The following is a 17,157-nucleotide window of genomic DNA, read 5'->3' as shown; positions in this document are numbered from 1 at the left end:
GTCACTAGTATGCCTCTACTTGACTAGCTCGTTAATCAAAGATGGTTATGTTTCCTAGCCATAGACATGAGTTGTCATTTGATTAACGGGATCATATCATTAGGAGAATGATGTGATTGACTTGACCCATTCCGTTAGCTTAGCACTCGATCGTTTAGTATGTTGCTATTGCTTTCTTCATGACTTATACATGTTCCTTTGACTATGAGATGATGCAACTCCCGTTTACCGGAGGAACACTTTGTGTGCTACCAAACGTCACAACGTAACTGGGTGATTATAAAGGTGCTCTACAGGTGTCTCCGAAGGTACTTGTTGGGTTGGCGTATTTCGAGATTAGGATTTGTCACTCCGATTGTCGGAGAGGTATCTCTGGGCCCTCTCGGTAATGCACATCACTATAAGCCTTGCAAGCATTGTAACTAATGAGTTAGTTGCGGGATGATGTATTACGGAACAAGTAAAGAGACTTGCCGGTAACGAGATTGAACTAGGTATTGAGATACCGACGATCGAATCTCGGACAAGTAACATACCGATGACAAAGGGAACAATGTATGTTGTTATGCGGTCTGACCGATAAAGATCTTCGTAGAATATGTGGGAGCCAATATGAGCATCCAGGTTCCGCTATTGGTTATTGACCGGAGACGTGTCTCGGTCATGTCTACATAGTTCTCGAACCCGTAGGGTCCGCACGCTTAAAGTTAGATGACGGTAATATTATGAGTTTATGTGTTTTGATGTACCGAAGGAGTTCGGAGTCCCGGATGAGATCGGGGACATGACAAGGAGTCTCGAAATGGCCGAGATGTAAAGATCGATATATTGGACGACTATATTCGGACTTCGGAAAGGTTCCGAGTGATTCGGGTATTTATCGGAGTACCGAAGAGTTACGGGAATTCGCCGGGGAGAAGTATTGGGCCTTATTGGGCCATACGGGAATAGAGGAGAGAGGCCAAAAGGAAGGAGGCGCGCACCCCCCCTCTGGTCCGAATTGGACAAGGGGTGCAGCCCCCTTTTCCTTCTCCCTCTCCCCCTCTTTCCTTCTCTCCTACTCCAACAAGGAAAGGAGGAGTCCTACTACCGGTGGGAGTAGGACTCCCCCCTTGGCGCGCCCTCCTCCTTGGCCGGCCGCCTCCCCCCTTGCTCCTTTATATACGGGGGCAGGGGGCACCCCATAGACACAACAATTGATCATTGATCTCTTAGCCGTGTGCGGTGCCCCCCTCCACCATATTCCACCTCGATAATATCGTAGCGGTGCTTAGGCGAAGCCCTGCGTCGGTAGAACATCATCATCGTCACCACGCTGTCGTGCTGACAGAACTCTCCCTCAACACTCGGCTGGATCGGAGTTCGAGGGACGTCATCGAGCTGAACGTGTGCTGAACTCGGAGGTGCCGTACGTTCGGTACTTGGATCGGTCGGATCGTGAAGACGTACGACTACATCAATCGCGTTGTGCTAACGCTTCCGCTTTCGGTCTACGAGGGTACGTGGACACACTCTCCCCTCTCGTTGCGATGCATCACCATGATCTTGCGTGTGCGTAGGAAATTTTTGAAATTACTACGTTCCCCAACAGGTGCACTAAACTATCAAGTAGTCATCATACCGAGCTTGTCAAACGTTCACGACGTCTGCATCTGCTCCTGCAATAGGTCTGTCACCTAGCGGTGCATCAATGAAATAATTTTTCTGTGCAGCAACGAGGATAATCCTCAGATCACGGATCCAGTTCGCATCATTGCTACTATCATCTTTCAACTTAGTTTTCTCTAGGAACATATCAAAAATAAAGCAGGGGAGCTATAGGCAAGCTATTGATCTACAACATAGATATGCAAATACTATCAGGACTAAGTTCATGATAAATTAAGTTCAATTAATCATATTACTTAAGAACTCCCACTTAGATAGACATCCCTCAAGTCATCTAAATGATCACATGATCCATATCAACTAAACCATGTCTGATCATCACGTGAGATGGAGTAGTCTTCAATGGTGAACATCTCTATGTTGATCATATCTACTATATGATTCACGTTCTACCTTTCGGTCTCAGTGTTCCGAGGCCATATCTGCATATGCTAGGCTCGTCAAGTTTAACCCGAGTATTCTGCACGTGCAAAACTGTCTTACACCCGTTGTATGTGAACGTAGAGCTTATCACACCCGATCATCACGTGGTGTCTCGACACGACGAACTATAGCAACGCATACTCAGGGAGAACACTTATACCTTGAAATTTAGTGAGGGATCATCTTATAATGCTACCGCCGTACTAAGCAAAATAAGATGCATAAAAGATAAACATCACATGTAATCAAAATATGTGACATGATATGGCCATCATCATCTTGTGCCTTTGATCTCCATCTCCAAAGCACCGTCATGATCTCCATCGTCACCGGCTTGACACCTTGATCTCCATCGTAGCGTCGTTGTCATCTCGCCAACTATTGCTTCTACAACTATCGCTACCGCATAGTGATAAAGTAAAGCAATTACATGGCAATTGCATTTCATACAATAAAGCGGCAACCATAAGGCTCCTGCCAGTTGCCGATAACTTTTACAAAACATGATCATCTCATACAATAAATTATATCACATCATGTCTTGACCATATCACATCACAACATGCCCTGCAAAACAAGTTAGATGTCCTCTACTTTGTTGTTGCAAGTTTTACATGGCTGCTACGGGCTTCTAGCAAGAATCGTTCTTACCTACGCATAAAAACCAGAATGATTTTTCGTCAAGTGTGCTGTCTTAACCTTCAACAAGGACCGGTCGTAGTCAAATTCGATTCAACTAAAGTTGGAGAAATAGACACCCGACAGCCACCTTTATGGAAAACAAGTTGCATGTCTGTCGGTGGAACCGGTCTCATGAACGTGGTCATGTAAGGTTGGTCCGGGCCGCTTCATCCAACAATATCGGCGAATCAAAATAAGACGTTGGTGGTAAGCAGTATGACTATTATCGCCCACAACTCTTTGTGTTCTACTCATGCATATCATCTACACATAGACCTGGCTCTAATACCACTGTTGGGAAATGTAGCATGCAATTTCAAAAAAATTCCTATGATCACGCAAGATCTATCTAGGAGATGCATAGCAAGGAGAGGGGAAGAGTGTGTCCATGTACCCTCGTAGACCGAAAGCGGAAGCGTTAGGTTAACACGGTTGATGTAGTCGAACGTCTTCACGATCCAACCGATCTAGTATCAACGTACGACACCTACGAGTTCAGCACATGTTCAGCTCGATGACGTCCCTCGAGCTCTTGATCCAGCAGAGGGTCGAGGGAGAGTTTCGTCAACACGACGGCGTGGTGACGGTGATGGTGATGTGATCCGCGCAGGGCTTCGCCTAAGCACTACGACGCTATGACCGGAGGAGTAAACTATGGAGGGGGCACAGCACACGGCTAAGAGAACAACTGGTGTGCTTTGGGGTTGCTACCTCTTGAGCATGCATTGGTTTTTCCTTGAAGAGGAAAGGGTGATGCAGCAAAGTAGCGTAAGTATTTCCCTTAGTTTTTGAGAACCAAGGTATCAATCCAGTAGGAGACAACGCACAAGTCACCTAGTACCTGCACAAAAAATCAAGAACCTTGCAACCAACGCGATAAAGGTGTTGTAAATCCCTTCACGGTCACTCGCAAAAGTGAGATCTAATAAAGATAGTAAAGTAAATAATTTTGGTATTTTTGTTGTATAGATTGGAAAGAAAAGATTGCAAAATAGTAAACGAGATGTGATGTAAATAAAAGAGATGCAATATAATAAGAAAGAGACCCGGGGCCCATAGGTTCCACTAGTGGCTTCTCTCAAGATAGCATGTATTATGGTGGGTGAACAAATTACTGCCGAGCAATTGGTAGAAAAGCGCATAATTATGAAGATATCTAAGGCAATGATCATGAATGTAGGCATCACGTCCGTGTCAAGTAGACCAAAACGATTCTACATCTACTACTATTACTCCACACATCGACCGCTATCCAGCATGCATCTAGAGTATTTAAGTTCATAAGAACAGAGTAACGCACTCAGCAAGATGACATGATGTAGAGGGATAAACTCAAGAAATATGATATAAACCGCATCTTTTTATCCTCGATGGCAACAATACAATACATGCCTTGCTGCCCCTACTGTCACTGGGAAAGGACACCGCAAGAGTGAACCCAAGGCTAAGCACTTCTCCCCTTGCAAGAAAGATCAATCTAGTAGGCCAAGCTAAACCGATAATTCGAAGAGACTTGCAAAGATATCAAATCATGCATATAAGAATTCAGAGAAGAACCAAATAATATTCATAGATAATCAAGTTCATAAATCCACAATTCATCGGATCTCGGCAAACACACCGCAAAAGAGTATTACATCGAATAGATCTCCAAGAACATCGAGGAGAACTTTGTATTGAGGATCAGAGAGAGAGAAGAATCCATCTAGCTAATAACTATGGACCCGAAGGTCTGTGGTAAACTACTCATGCTTCATCGGAGAGGCTATGGTGTTGATGTAGAAGCCCTCCGTGATCGATTCCCCCTCCGGCAGATGGCCGGAAAAGGCCCCAAGATGGGATCTCACGGGTACAGAAGGTTGCGGCGGTGGAAAAGTGGTTTCCTGGCTCCCCCTGATGTTTATAGGGTATAAGAGTATATATAGGCGAAAGAAGTACGTCGGTGGAGCTACGAGGGGCCCACGTGGGTGGGGGGCGCCTGCCCCCTGGGCGCGCCCTCCTGCCTCGTGGCCGCCTTGTTGCGTCTCTGACTTCATCTCCAAGTCTTCTGGTTTGCTTTCGATCCAAGAAAGATCATCGCGAAGGTTTCATTCCGTTTGGACTCCGTTTGGTATTCCTTTTCTGCAAAACTCTAAAATAGGCAAAAAAAAACAGAAATTGGCACTCCGGTTAGTAGGTTAGTCCCAAAAATAATATAAAAGAGCATATTAAAGCCCATTAAACATCCAAAACAGATAATATAATAGCATGGAACAATAAAAAATTATAGATACATTGGAGACGTATCAAGCATCCCCAAGCTCAATTCCTGCTCGTCCTCGAGTACGTAAATGATAAAAACAGAATTTTTGATGTGCAATGTGATACGTCTCCAACATATCTATAATTTTTTATTGTTCCATGCTATTATATTATCCATCTAGGATGTTTTATGTGCATTTATATGCTATTTCATATGATTTTTGGGACTAACCTCCTAGAGCCCAGTGCCAGTTTCTGTTTTTTTCCTTGTTTTTGAGTTTTACAGAAAAGGAATACCAAACGGAGTCCAATGGACGTGCCAATTTTTGACGATTTTTTATGGACCAAAAGAAGACCCCGGAGTAAAAGAGTTGGGCCAGAAGAGTCCCAGGCCGTCCATGAGGGTGGGGGGCGCGCCCACCCCCCGGGTGCGCCGGCCTACCTCGTGGACGACTCGGGCACCTCCCTGACTTGTTCCCGACGCCAAAAATTCCTATAAATACTGAAACCTCCAGAACATAACCTAGATCGGGAGTTCCGCCACCGCAAGCCTCTGTAGCCACCAAAAACCAATCGGGACCCTGTTATGGCACCCTGCCGGAGGGGGGATCCCTCGCCGGTGGCCATCTTCATCATCCCGGCGCTTTCCATGATGAGGAGGGAGTAGTTCACCCTCGGGGCTAAGGGTATGTACCAGTAGCTATGTGTTTGATCTCTCTCTCTCTCTCTCTCGTGTTCTTGATTTGGCACGATCTTGATGTATCGCGAGCTTTGCTATTATAGTTGGATCTTTTGATGTTTCTCCCCCTCTACTCTCTTGTAATGGATTGAGTTTTCCCTTTGAAGTTATCTTATCGGATTGAGTCTTTAAGGATTTGAGAACACTTGATGTATGTCTTGCATGTGCTTATCTGTGGTGACAATGGGATATCACGTGATCTACTTGATGTATGTTTTGGTGATCAACTTGCGGGTTCCGTAACATTGTGAACTTATGCATAGGGGTTGGCACACGTTTTCATCTTGACTCTCCGGTAGAAATTTGGGGCACTCTTTGAAGTTCTTTGTGTTGGTTGAATAGATGAATATGAGATTGTGTGTTGCATATCATATAATCATACCCACGGATACTTGAGGTGACATTGGAGTATCTAGGTGACATTAGGGTTTTGGTTGATTTGTGTCTTAAGGTGTTATTCTAGTACGAACTCTATGATAGATCGAACGGAAAGAATAGCTTCGTGTTATTTTACTACGGACTCTTGAATAGATTGATCAGAAAGAATAACTTTGAGGTGGTTTCGTACCCTAGCATAATCTCTTCGTTTGTTCTCCGCTATTAGTGACTTTGGAGTGACTCTTTGTTGCATGTTGAGGGATAGTTATATGATCCAATTATGTTATTATTGTTGAGAGAACTTGCACTAGTGAAAGTATGAACCCTAGGCCTTGTTTCAACGCATTGCAATACCGTTTACGCTCACTTTTATTACTTGTTACCTTGCTGTTTTTATATTTTCATATTACAAAAACCTATATCTACTATCCATATTGCACTTGTATCACCATCTCTTCGCCGAACTAGTGCACCTATACAATTTACCATTGTATTGGGTGTGTTGGGGGCACAAGAGACTCTTTGTTATTTGGTTGCAGGGTTTTGAGAGAGACCATCTTCATCCTATGCCTCCCACGGATTGATAAACCTTAGGTCATCCACTTGAGGGAAATTTGCTACTGTCCTACAAACCTCTGCACTTGGAGGCCCAATAACGTCTATGATAATCCCCAAGTGAAGGGAATCATCGTAGCAATTTCCAAAGGTGGAAGTGATAAGTATGGAGTGTCGAACCCACAAGGAGCTAAAGGTAAGACCAATATTCTCTCAAGCCCTATCTGCCACTGATACGACTCTACGTATACCGAACGTTTGCTTCCAACTAGAAACGAGAAATAAAACTACGTTGTGGGTATGAAGAGGATAACTTTGCATGGTATCGGAGAGCTAAAATATAAAAGTAGGTGCTGTTATCCTAAAGTTAGAATATATATTACTAAATATTATAAATAGCGAGTGTGGAATAATGGTGGATCGGTGTGCGGAATTGTCCTAGGCAATTGTTAACAAGACCGGTAGTCGTCATTGCAATTTCATATGAGGGAGAGGCATAAGCTAACATACTTTCTCTACTTGGATCATATGCACTTATGATTGGAACTCTAGCAAGCATCCGCAACTACTAAAGATCATTAAGGTAAAACCCAACCATAGCATTAAAGCATCAAGTCCTCTTTATTCCCATACGCAACAACCCCCTTACTCGGGTTTGTGTTTCAGTCACTCACCAACCCACTATAAGCGAATCATGAACGTATTGGAACACCCTACAGCGGGAATCCCTCATGCTTGCGCGACACAGAGGGCACCATAGGACAACACCAAAATAAAACATACAACTCGTACCAATCTAGATCATCAATCAACCCAAAGACAAAGGATATCTACTCAAAACATCATAGGATGGCAACACATCATTGGATCATAGTATGTGGCATAAAGCACCATGTTCGAGTAGGGATTACAGCGGGGTGCGGGAGAGTGGACCGCGTAAAAGAGATGAGGATGGTGATGATGGTGGTGATGTTGATGAGGACGATCACCGCGGCGATGATTCCCCTCCCGATGGCACTCCGGCGCCACCGAGAGAGAGGAGGAGAGGTTCTCCCCCTTGTGCTTCCTCCTCCATGGCCTCCCCCTGGATGGGGAGAGGTTCTCCCTCTAGTCCTTGGCCTTCATGGTGATGATGGCCCCTCTGGGATCCTCCTCCATGCCCTCCGATGATGATGACCCCCTCCAGCAGAGTGCCGGAGAGGGCCTAGATTGATTTCTCGTGGCTACAGAGGCTTGCGGCGGCGGAACTTCCTATCTAGGTTAATTTATGGAGGTTTCTGTATATATAAGAGGTTTTGGCGTCGAGAACAAGTCAGGGGGGGTCTCCGGGCTGTCCACGAGGTAGGGGCCGCACCCAGGGAGGTGGGCGCGCCTCCCACCCTCTTGGGCAGCCCGGGACTCTTCTGGCCCAACTCTTTCACTCCATGGCCTTCTTTTGGTCCAAAAATAAGCTCCGTCAAGTTTCAGGTCAATTGGACTCCGTTTGGTTTTCCTTTTCTGCGATATTCTAAAACAAGGAAAAAACAGAAACTGGCACTGGGCTCTAGGTTAATAGGTTAGTCCCCAAAACCATATAAAATAGCAAATAAGTTCATATAAAACATCCAAGGTTGATAATATAATAGCATGAATACTTCATAAATTATAGATACGTTGGAGACGTATCAGTCTAGAAGAAGAAGGTTGTGTAGTAGACATCAGAATGCTACCTAACATATTTATCAATATAATTTTCTTTATTGTGGCATCAATGTTAAGATCCGAAAGATTCAAGACAAAAGTTTAATATTGACGTAAAAATAATAATACTTCAAGCATACTAACAAGGTAATCATGTATTCTCAAAATAACATGGCCAAAGAAAGTTCATCCCTACAAAATCATATAGTTTGGTTATGCTACATCTTCGTCACACAAAATATTCAAATCATGCACAACCCCGATGACAAAAGCCAAGCAATTGTTTCATACTTTAGTATTCTCAAACTTTTTCAACTTTCATACAATACATGAGCGTGATCCATGGACATAGCACTATAGGTGGAATAGAGTGGTGGTTGTGGAGAAGACAAAAAGGAGGAAGATGGTCTCACATCAACTAGGCGTATCAATGGGCTATGGAGATGCCCATCAACAGATATCAATGTGAGTGAGTAGGGATTGCCATGCAACGGATGCACTAGAGCTATAAATGTATGAAAGCTCAACAAAAGAAACTAAGTGGGTGTGCATCCAACTTGCTTGCTCACGAAGACCTAGGGCATTTGAGGAAGCCCATCGTTGGAATATACAAGCCAAGTTCTATAATGAAAATTCCCACTAGTATATGAAAGTGACAAAATAAGAGACTCTCTATCATGAAGATCATGGTGCTACTTTTAAGCACAAGTGTGGAAAAAGGATAGTAGCATTGTCCCTTCTCTCTTTTTCTATCTTTTTTTTGTTTGGCTTCTTTGGCCTCTTTTTTTCATTGGCTTCTTTGGCCTTTTTTTGTTTCCTCACATGGGACAATGCTCTAATAATGATGATCATCACACTTCTATTTATTTACAACTCAAAGATTACAACTCGATACTTAGAGCAGAATATGACTCTATATGCGTGCCTCTGGCGGTGTACGGGGATGTGCAATGAATCAAGAGTGACATGTATGAAAGAATTATGAATGGTGGCTTTGCCACAAATACAATGTCAACTACATGATCATGCAAGGCAATATGACAATGATGGAGCGTGTCATAATAAACGGAACGGTGGAAAGTTGCATGGCAATATATCTCGGAATGGCTATGGAAATGCCATAATAGGTAGGTATGGTGGCTTTTTTGAGGAAGGTAAATTGTGGGTTTATGGTACCGGCGAACGTTGCGCGGTACTAGAGAGGCTAGCAACGGTGGAAGGGTGAGAGTGCGTATAATCCATGGACTCAACATTAGTCATAAAAAACTCACACACTTATTGCAAAAATCTACAAGTCATCAAAAACGAAGCACTACGCGCATGCTCCTAGGGGGATAGATTGGTAGGAAAAGACCATCGCTCGTCCCCGACCGCCACTCATAAGGAAGACAATCAAAGAAATACCTCATGCTTCAAATTTGTTACACAACGGTTACCATACATGCATGCTACGGGACTTGCAAACCTCAACACAAGTATTTCTCAAATTCACAATTAATTTACTAGCATGACTCTAATATCACCATCCTCATGTCTCAAAACAATCATCAAGCATCAAACGTCTCATAGTATTCAACGCGCTTTGTATGAAAGTTTTTATTATACCCATCTTGGATGCCCATCATATTAGGACTAGTTTTATAGCCAGAGAAAATTACCATGCTGTTCTAAAAGACTCTCAAAATAATATAAGTGAATCATGAGAGGTCAATAATTTCTATAAAATAAAACCACCACCGTGCTCTAAAAAGATATAAGTGAAACACTAGAGCAAAATTATATAGCTCAAAAGATATAAGTGAAGCACATAGAGTATTCTAATAAATTCCGATTCATGCGTGTCTCTCCCAAAAGGTGTGTACATCAAGGATGATTGTGGTAAACTAAAAATCAAAGACTCAAATCATACAAGACACTCCAAGCAAAACACATATCATGTGGTGAATAAAAATATAGCCTCAAGTAAAGTTACCGATAGACGAAGACGAAAGAGGGGATGCCTTCCGGGGCATCCCCAAGCTAAGGCTTTTGTTTGTACTTGAATTTTACCTTGGGGTGCCTTGGGCATCCCCAATCTTAGACTCTTGCCACTCCTTATTCCAAAATCCATCAAATCTTTACCCAAAAACTTGAAAACTTCACAACACAAAACTCAACAGAAAACTCGTGAGCTCCGTTAGTATAAGAAAATAAACCACCACTTTAATGTACTGTAATGAACTCATTATTTATTTATATTGGTGTTAAACCTACTATATTCCAACTTCTCTATGGTTCATACCCCCCGATACTACTTATACATTCATCAAAATGAGCAAACAACACACGAAAAATAGAATCTGTCAAAAATAGAACAGTCTGTAGCAATCTGTAATGTTCGATTACTTCTGGAACTCCAAAACTTCTGAAATAAATTGTTGGACGTGAGGAATTTGTATATTAATCATCTTCAAAAAGAATCAACATAAAAGCACTCTCCAGTAAAAAATGGCAGCTAATCTCGTGAGCGCAAAAGTTTCTGTCTTTTTCAGCAAGATCAAATAACTATCATCCAAGAAGATCCTAAAGGCTTTACTTGGCAAAAATACTAATTAAAATAAAAAAACACAATCATAACAGTATCATTAGGAGTTATTTATTACTAAACAGTAGAACCAAATAACAAAAATAAAATTGGGTTGCCTCCCAACAAGCGCTATCGTTTAACGCCCCTAGCTAGGCATAAAAGCAAGAATAGATCTAGGTATTGCCATCTTTGGTATGCAATCCATAAGTGGCTCTCATAATAGATTCATAAGGAAATTTAATTTTCTTCCTAGGAAAGTGTTCCATGTCTTTCCTTAACGGAAATTGGACTCTAATATTTCCTTCTTTCATGTCAATAATTGCACCAATCGTTCTAAGGAAAGGTCTACCAAGAATAATAGGACATGTAGGATTGCAATCTATATTAAGAACAGTGAAATCTACGGGCACATAATTCCTACTTGCAACAATAAGAACATCATTAATCCTTCCCATAGGTTTCTTAATGGTGGAATCCGCAAGATGCAAATATAAAGAACAATCATCAAATTCACAGAAACCTAGCACATCACACGAAGTTTTTGGAATCGTGGAAACACTAGCACCCAAATCACATAAAGCATAGCATTCATAATCTTTAATCTTAATTTTAATAGTAGGTTCCCACTCATCATAAAGTTTTCTAGGGATAGAAACTTCTAGTTCAAGCTTTTCTTCATAGGATTGCTTTAAAGCATCAACGATATGTTTAGTAAAAGCTTTATTTTTATTATAAACATGAGGAGAATTTAACACGGATTGCAAGAAGGAAATACAATCTATCAAAGAGAAATTATCATAATTAAATTCCTTGAAAATCCAAAATAGTGGGTTCATTGCTATGTAAAGTTTTTGACCTCTTCAATCCCACTTTTATCAATTTTTGCATCAAGATCTAAAAACTCCGAATCATTGGGACGCCTTTTAACTAAAGTTGACTCATCTCTAGTCCCATCTTTATCAAGATTCATATTGGAAAACAAAGATTTAACAGGAGTCACATCAATCACTTTTAGATCTTCATCACTATTATCATGAAACCTAGAAGAACACACTTTCACAAAGCAATCTTTTTTAGCACGCATCCTTGCGGTTCTTTCTTTGCACTCATCAATGGAAATTATCATGGCTTTGAGAGACTCATTGATGTCATGCTTAGGTGGAATAGATCTAAATTTCAAAGAATCAACATCAAGAGAAATTCTATCCACGTTCCTAGCAAACTCATCAATCTTAGGCAATTTTTCTTCAAGCAAAGCATTGAAATTCTTTTGCGAATTCATAAATTCTTTAACACTAGTCTCAAAATCAGAGGGCATCTTATTAAAATTTCCATAAGATTTGTTGTAGGAATTACCATAATTATTAGAAGAATTACTAGCAAAGGGCCTAGAATTAAAGTTTCCTCTATACGCGTTGTTACCAAAGTTGTTCCTACCAACAAAATTCACATCCATAGATTCATTATTATTCCCATTCAAAGTGCACAAAGGCATATCATTAGGATCAGAAGAAACACTTTTATTAGCAAACAATTTCATAAGTTCATCCATCTTTCCACTCAAAACATTAATCTCTTCAATCGCATGAACTTTTTTACTAGTGGATCTTTCGGTGTGCCATTGAGAATAATTAACCATAATATTGTCTAGGAGTTTAGTAGCTTCTCCTAAAGTGATTTCCATAAAAGTGCCTCTCGCGGCCGAATCCAAAAGATTTCTAGAAGCAAAATTCAATCCGTCATAATTTTTTTGTATAATCATCCACAAATTCAAACCATGTGTAGGGAAATTACGTATCATTAATTTCATCCTCTCCCAAGCTTGTGCAACATGCTCATGATCAAGTTGCTTAAAATTAATAATATCGCCTCTAAGAGAGATGATCTTAGCGGGAGGAAAATACTTAGAGATAAAAACATCTTCGCACTTATTCCATGAATCAATACTATTTTTAGGCAAAGAAGAGAACCAAGTTTTAGCACGATCTCTAACCGAAAACGGAAATAACTTCAATTTAACAATATCATTATCCACATCTTTCCTCTTTTGCATATCACACAAATCAACAAAGTTGTTTAGATGGGTAGCGGCATCTTCGCTAGGAAGGCCAGAAAATTGATCTTTCATAACAAGATTCAACAAAGCGGTATTAATTTCACAAGATTCAGCATTGGTAGTAGGAGCAATCGGAGTGTTAATAAAATCATTATTGTTGGTATTGGAAAAGTCACACAATTTAGTATTATCTTGAGCCATCATGACAAACAATCAATCCAACACACAAGCACACAAGAAGCAAGCAAAAAGAGACGAACGGAAGAGGGGTGAAGAAAAGGCAAAGGTTATCGAAAATCGTTTTAGAAGTGGGGGAGAGGAAAACGAGAGGCAAATGGCAAATAATGTAATGCGAGGGAGAAGAGTTTATGATGGGTACTTGGTATGTCCTGACTTGGCGTAGATCTCCCCGGCAACGGCGCCAGAAATCCTTCTTGCTACCTCTTGAGCATGCGTTGGTTTTCCCTTGAAGAGGAAAAGGGTGATGCAGCAAAGTAGCGTAAGTATTTCCCTCAGTTTTTGAGAACCAAGGTATCAATCCAGTAGGAGACAACGCACAAGTCACCTAGTACCTGCACAAACAATCAAGAACCTTGCAACCAACGCGATAAAGGGTTGTCAATCCCTTCACGGTCACTTGCAAAACTGAGATCTAATAAAGATAGTAAAGTAAATATTTTTGGTATTTTTGTTGTATAGATTGGAAAGTAAAGATTGCAAAATAGTAAATGAGATGCGATGTAAATAAAAGAGATGCAATATAATAAGAAAGAGACCCGGGGGCCATAGGTTTCACTAGTGGCTTCTCTCAAGATAGCATGTATTACGGTGGGTGAACAAATTACTGTCGAGCAATTGATAGAAAAGCGCAAAATTATGAAGATATCTAAGGCAATGATCATGAATATAGGCATCATGTCCGTGTCAAGTAGACCGAAACGATTCTGCATCTACTACTATTACTCCACACATCGACCGCTATCCAGCATGCATCTAGAGTATTAAGTTCATAAGAACAGAGTAACGCATTAAGCAAGATGACATGATGTAGAGAGATAAACTCAAGCAATATGATATAAACCCCATCTTTTTATCCTCGATGGCAACAATACAATACGTGCCTTGCTGCCCTACTGTCACTGGGAAAGGACACCGCGAGATTGAACCCAAAGCTAAGCACTTCTCCCATTGCAAGAAAGATCAATCTAGCAGGCCAAACCAAAACCGATAATTCGAAGAGACTTGCAAAGATATCAAATCATGCATATAAGAATTCAGACAAGAACCAAATAATATTCATAGATAATCAAGTTCATAAATCCACAATTCATCGGATCTCGGCAAACACACCGCAAAAGAGTATTACATCGAATAGACATCAAGGAGAACTTTGTATTGAGGATCAAAGAGAGAGAAGAAGCCATCTAGCTAATAACTATGGTCCCGAAGGTCTGTGGTAAACTACTCACGCTTCATCGGAGAGGCTATGGTGTTGATGTAGAAGCCCTCCATGATCGATTCCCCCTCCGGCAGATCGCCGGAAAAGGCCCCAAGATGGGATCTCATGGTTACAGAAGGTTGCGGCGGTGGAAAAGTGGTTTCGTGGCTCCCCATGATGTTTCTAGGGTATAAGAGTATATATAGGCGAAAGAAGTACGTCGGTGGAGCTACGAGGGGCCCACGAGGGTGGGGTGTTGGGAATCGTAGCATAATTTTAAAATTTTCCTACGCTCACCAAGATGCATCTATGGAGTATACTAGCAACGAGGGGAAAGGAATGCATCTACATACCCTTGTAGATCGCGAGCGGAAGCGTTCCAATGAACGTGGGTGACGGAGTCGTACTCGCCGTGATCCAAATCACCGATGACCGAGTGCCGAACGGACGGCACCTCCGCGTTCAACACATGTACGGTGCAGCGATGTCTCCTCCTTCTTGATCCAGCAAGGGGGAAGGAGAGGTTGATGGAGATCCAGTAGCACGACGGCGTGGTGGTGGATGTAGCGGGATGCCGGCAGGGCTTCGCCGAGCTTCTACGAGAGAGAGAGGTGTAGCAGGGGAGGAGGGAGGCGCCCAAGGCTGAGATGTGGCTGCCCTCCCTCCCCCCTTTATATAGGTCCCCTGGGAGGGGGGGGCGGCCAAAACCCATCTAGGGTGGGGGCGGCGGCCAAGGGGGTGCCTTGCCCCCCAAGGCAAGTCGGAAGCCCCCCCCCACCCTAGGGTTTGCAACCCTAGGCGCATGGGGGAAGGCCCATGGGGGGCGCCCAGCCCACTAGGGGCTGGTTCCCTTCCCACTTCAGCCCACGGGGCCCTCCGGGATAGGTGGCCCCACCCGGTGGACCCCCGGGACCCTTCCGGTGGTCCCGGTACAATACCGGTAACCCCCGAAACTTTCCCGGTGGCCGAAACTTGACTTCCTATATATATAATTCTTCACCTCCGGACCATTCCGGAACCTCTCATGACGTCCGGGATCTCATCCGGGACTCCGAACAACTTTCGGGTTTCCGCATACACATATCTCTACAACCCTAGCGTCACCGAACCTTAAGTGTGTAGACCCTACAGGTTCGGGAGACATGCAGACATGACCGAGACGCCTCTCCGGTCAATAACAAACAACGGGATCTGGATACCCATGTTGGCTCCCACATGTTCCACGATGATCTCATCGGATGAACCACGGTGTCGAGGATTCAATCAATCCCGTACGCAATTCCCTTTGTCAATCGGTATGTTACTTGCCCGAGATTCGATCGTCGGTATCCCAATACCTTGGTCAATCTCGTTACCGGCAAGTCTCTTTACTCGTACCGCAATGCATGATCCCGTGACTAACGCCTTAGTCACATAGAGCTCAGTATGATGATGCATTACCGAGTGGGCCCAGAGATACCTCTCCGTCACACGGAGTGACAAATCCCAGTCTCGATCCGTGCTAACCCAACAGACACTTTCGGAGATACCCGTAGTGCACCTTTATAGTCACCCAGTTACGTTGTGACGTTTGGCACACCCAAAGCACTCCTACGGTATCCGGGAGTTGCACGATCTCATGGTCTAAGGAAAAGATACTTGACATTGGAAAAGCTCTAGCAAACGAAACTACACGATCTTTTATGCTATGCTTAGGATTGGGTCTTGTCCATCACATCATTCTTCTAATGATGTGATCCCGTTATCAACGACATCCAATGTCCATAGTCAGGAAACCATGACTATCTGTTGATCAACGAGCTAGTCAACTAGAGGCTTACTAGGGACACGTTGTGGTCTATGTATTCACACATGTATTACGATTTCCGGACAATACAATTATAGCATGAATAATAGACAATTACCATGAATAATAGACTTGTGTTTCATTAGGTAGACATACCCATATCTACTTAAGTCATCAGTGAGAGTGAGAACATAACGATATCCTCCGCGAGCCTCAACACTCATTGGACCGCACACATCGGTATGTATGATTTCCAATAAGTTGGTCGCTCGCTCCATTGTTCCGGAGAACGGAGTCTTGGTCATCTTACCCATGAGGCATGGTTCGCACGTGTCAAATAATTCGTAATCAAGAGACTCCAAAAGTCCATCTGCATGGAGCTTCTTCATGCGCTTGACACCAATGTGACCAAGGCGGCAGTGCCACAGATATGTGGGACTATCGTTATCAACTTTACATCTTTTGGTATTCACACTATGAACATGTGTAACATCACGTCCGAGATTCATCAAGAATAAACCATTGACCAGCGGGGCATGACCATAAAACATATCTCTCAAATAAATAGAACAACCATTATTCTCGGATTTAAATGAGTAGCCATCTCGAATTAAACGAGATCCAGATACAATGTTCATGCTCAAAGCTGGCACTAAATAACAATTATTGAGGTTTAAAACTAATCCCGTAGGGAGATGCAGAGGTAGCGTGCCTACGGCGATCACATCGACCTTGGAACCATTCCCGACGCGCATCGTCACCTCGTCCTTCGCCAGTCTCCGTTTATTCCGTAGTTCCTGTTTTGAGTTACAAATATGAGCAACCGCACCGGTATCAAATACCCAGGAGCTACTACGAGTACTGGCAAGTTACACATCAATTACATGTATATCACATATACCTTTGGTGTTGCCGGCCTTCTCTTCCACTAAGTATTTGGGGCAGT

This window comes from Triticum aestivum, chromosome 7D (assembly GCF_018294505.1).
Source record: "Triticum aestivum cultivar Chinese Spring chromosome 7D, IWGSC CS RefSeq v2.1, whole genome shotgun sequence".
Classification (NCBI taxonomy): Eukaryota; Viridiplantae; Streptophyta; class Magnoliopsida; order Poales; family Poaceae; genus Triticum; species Triticum aestivum.
The sequence above is the reverse complement of the archived record's forward strand: the minus strand, read 5'-3'. Positions refer to the sequence as shown.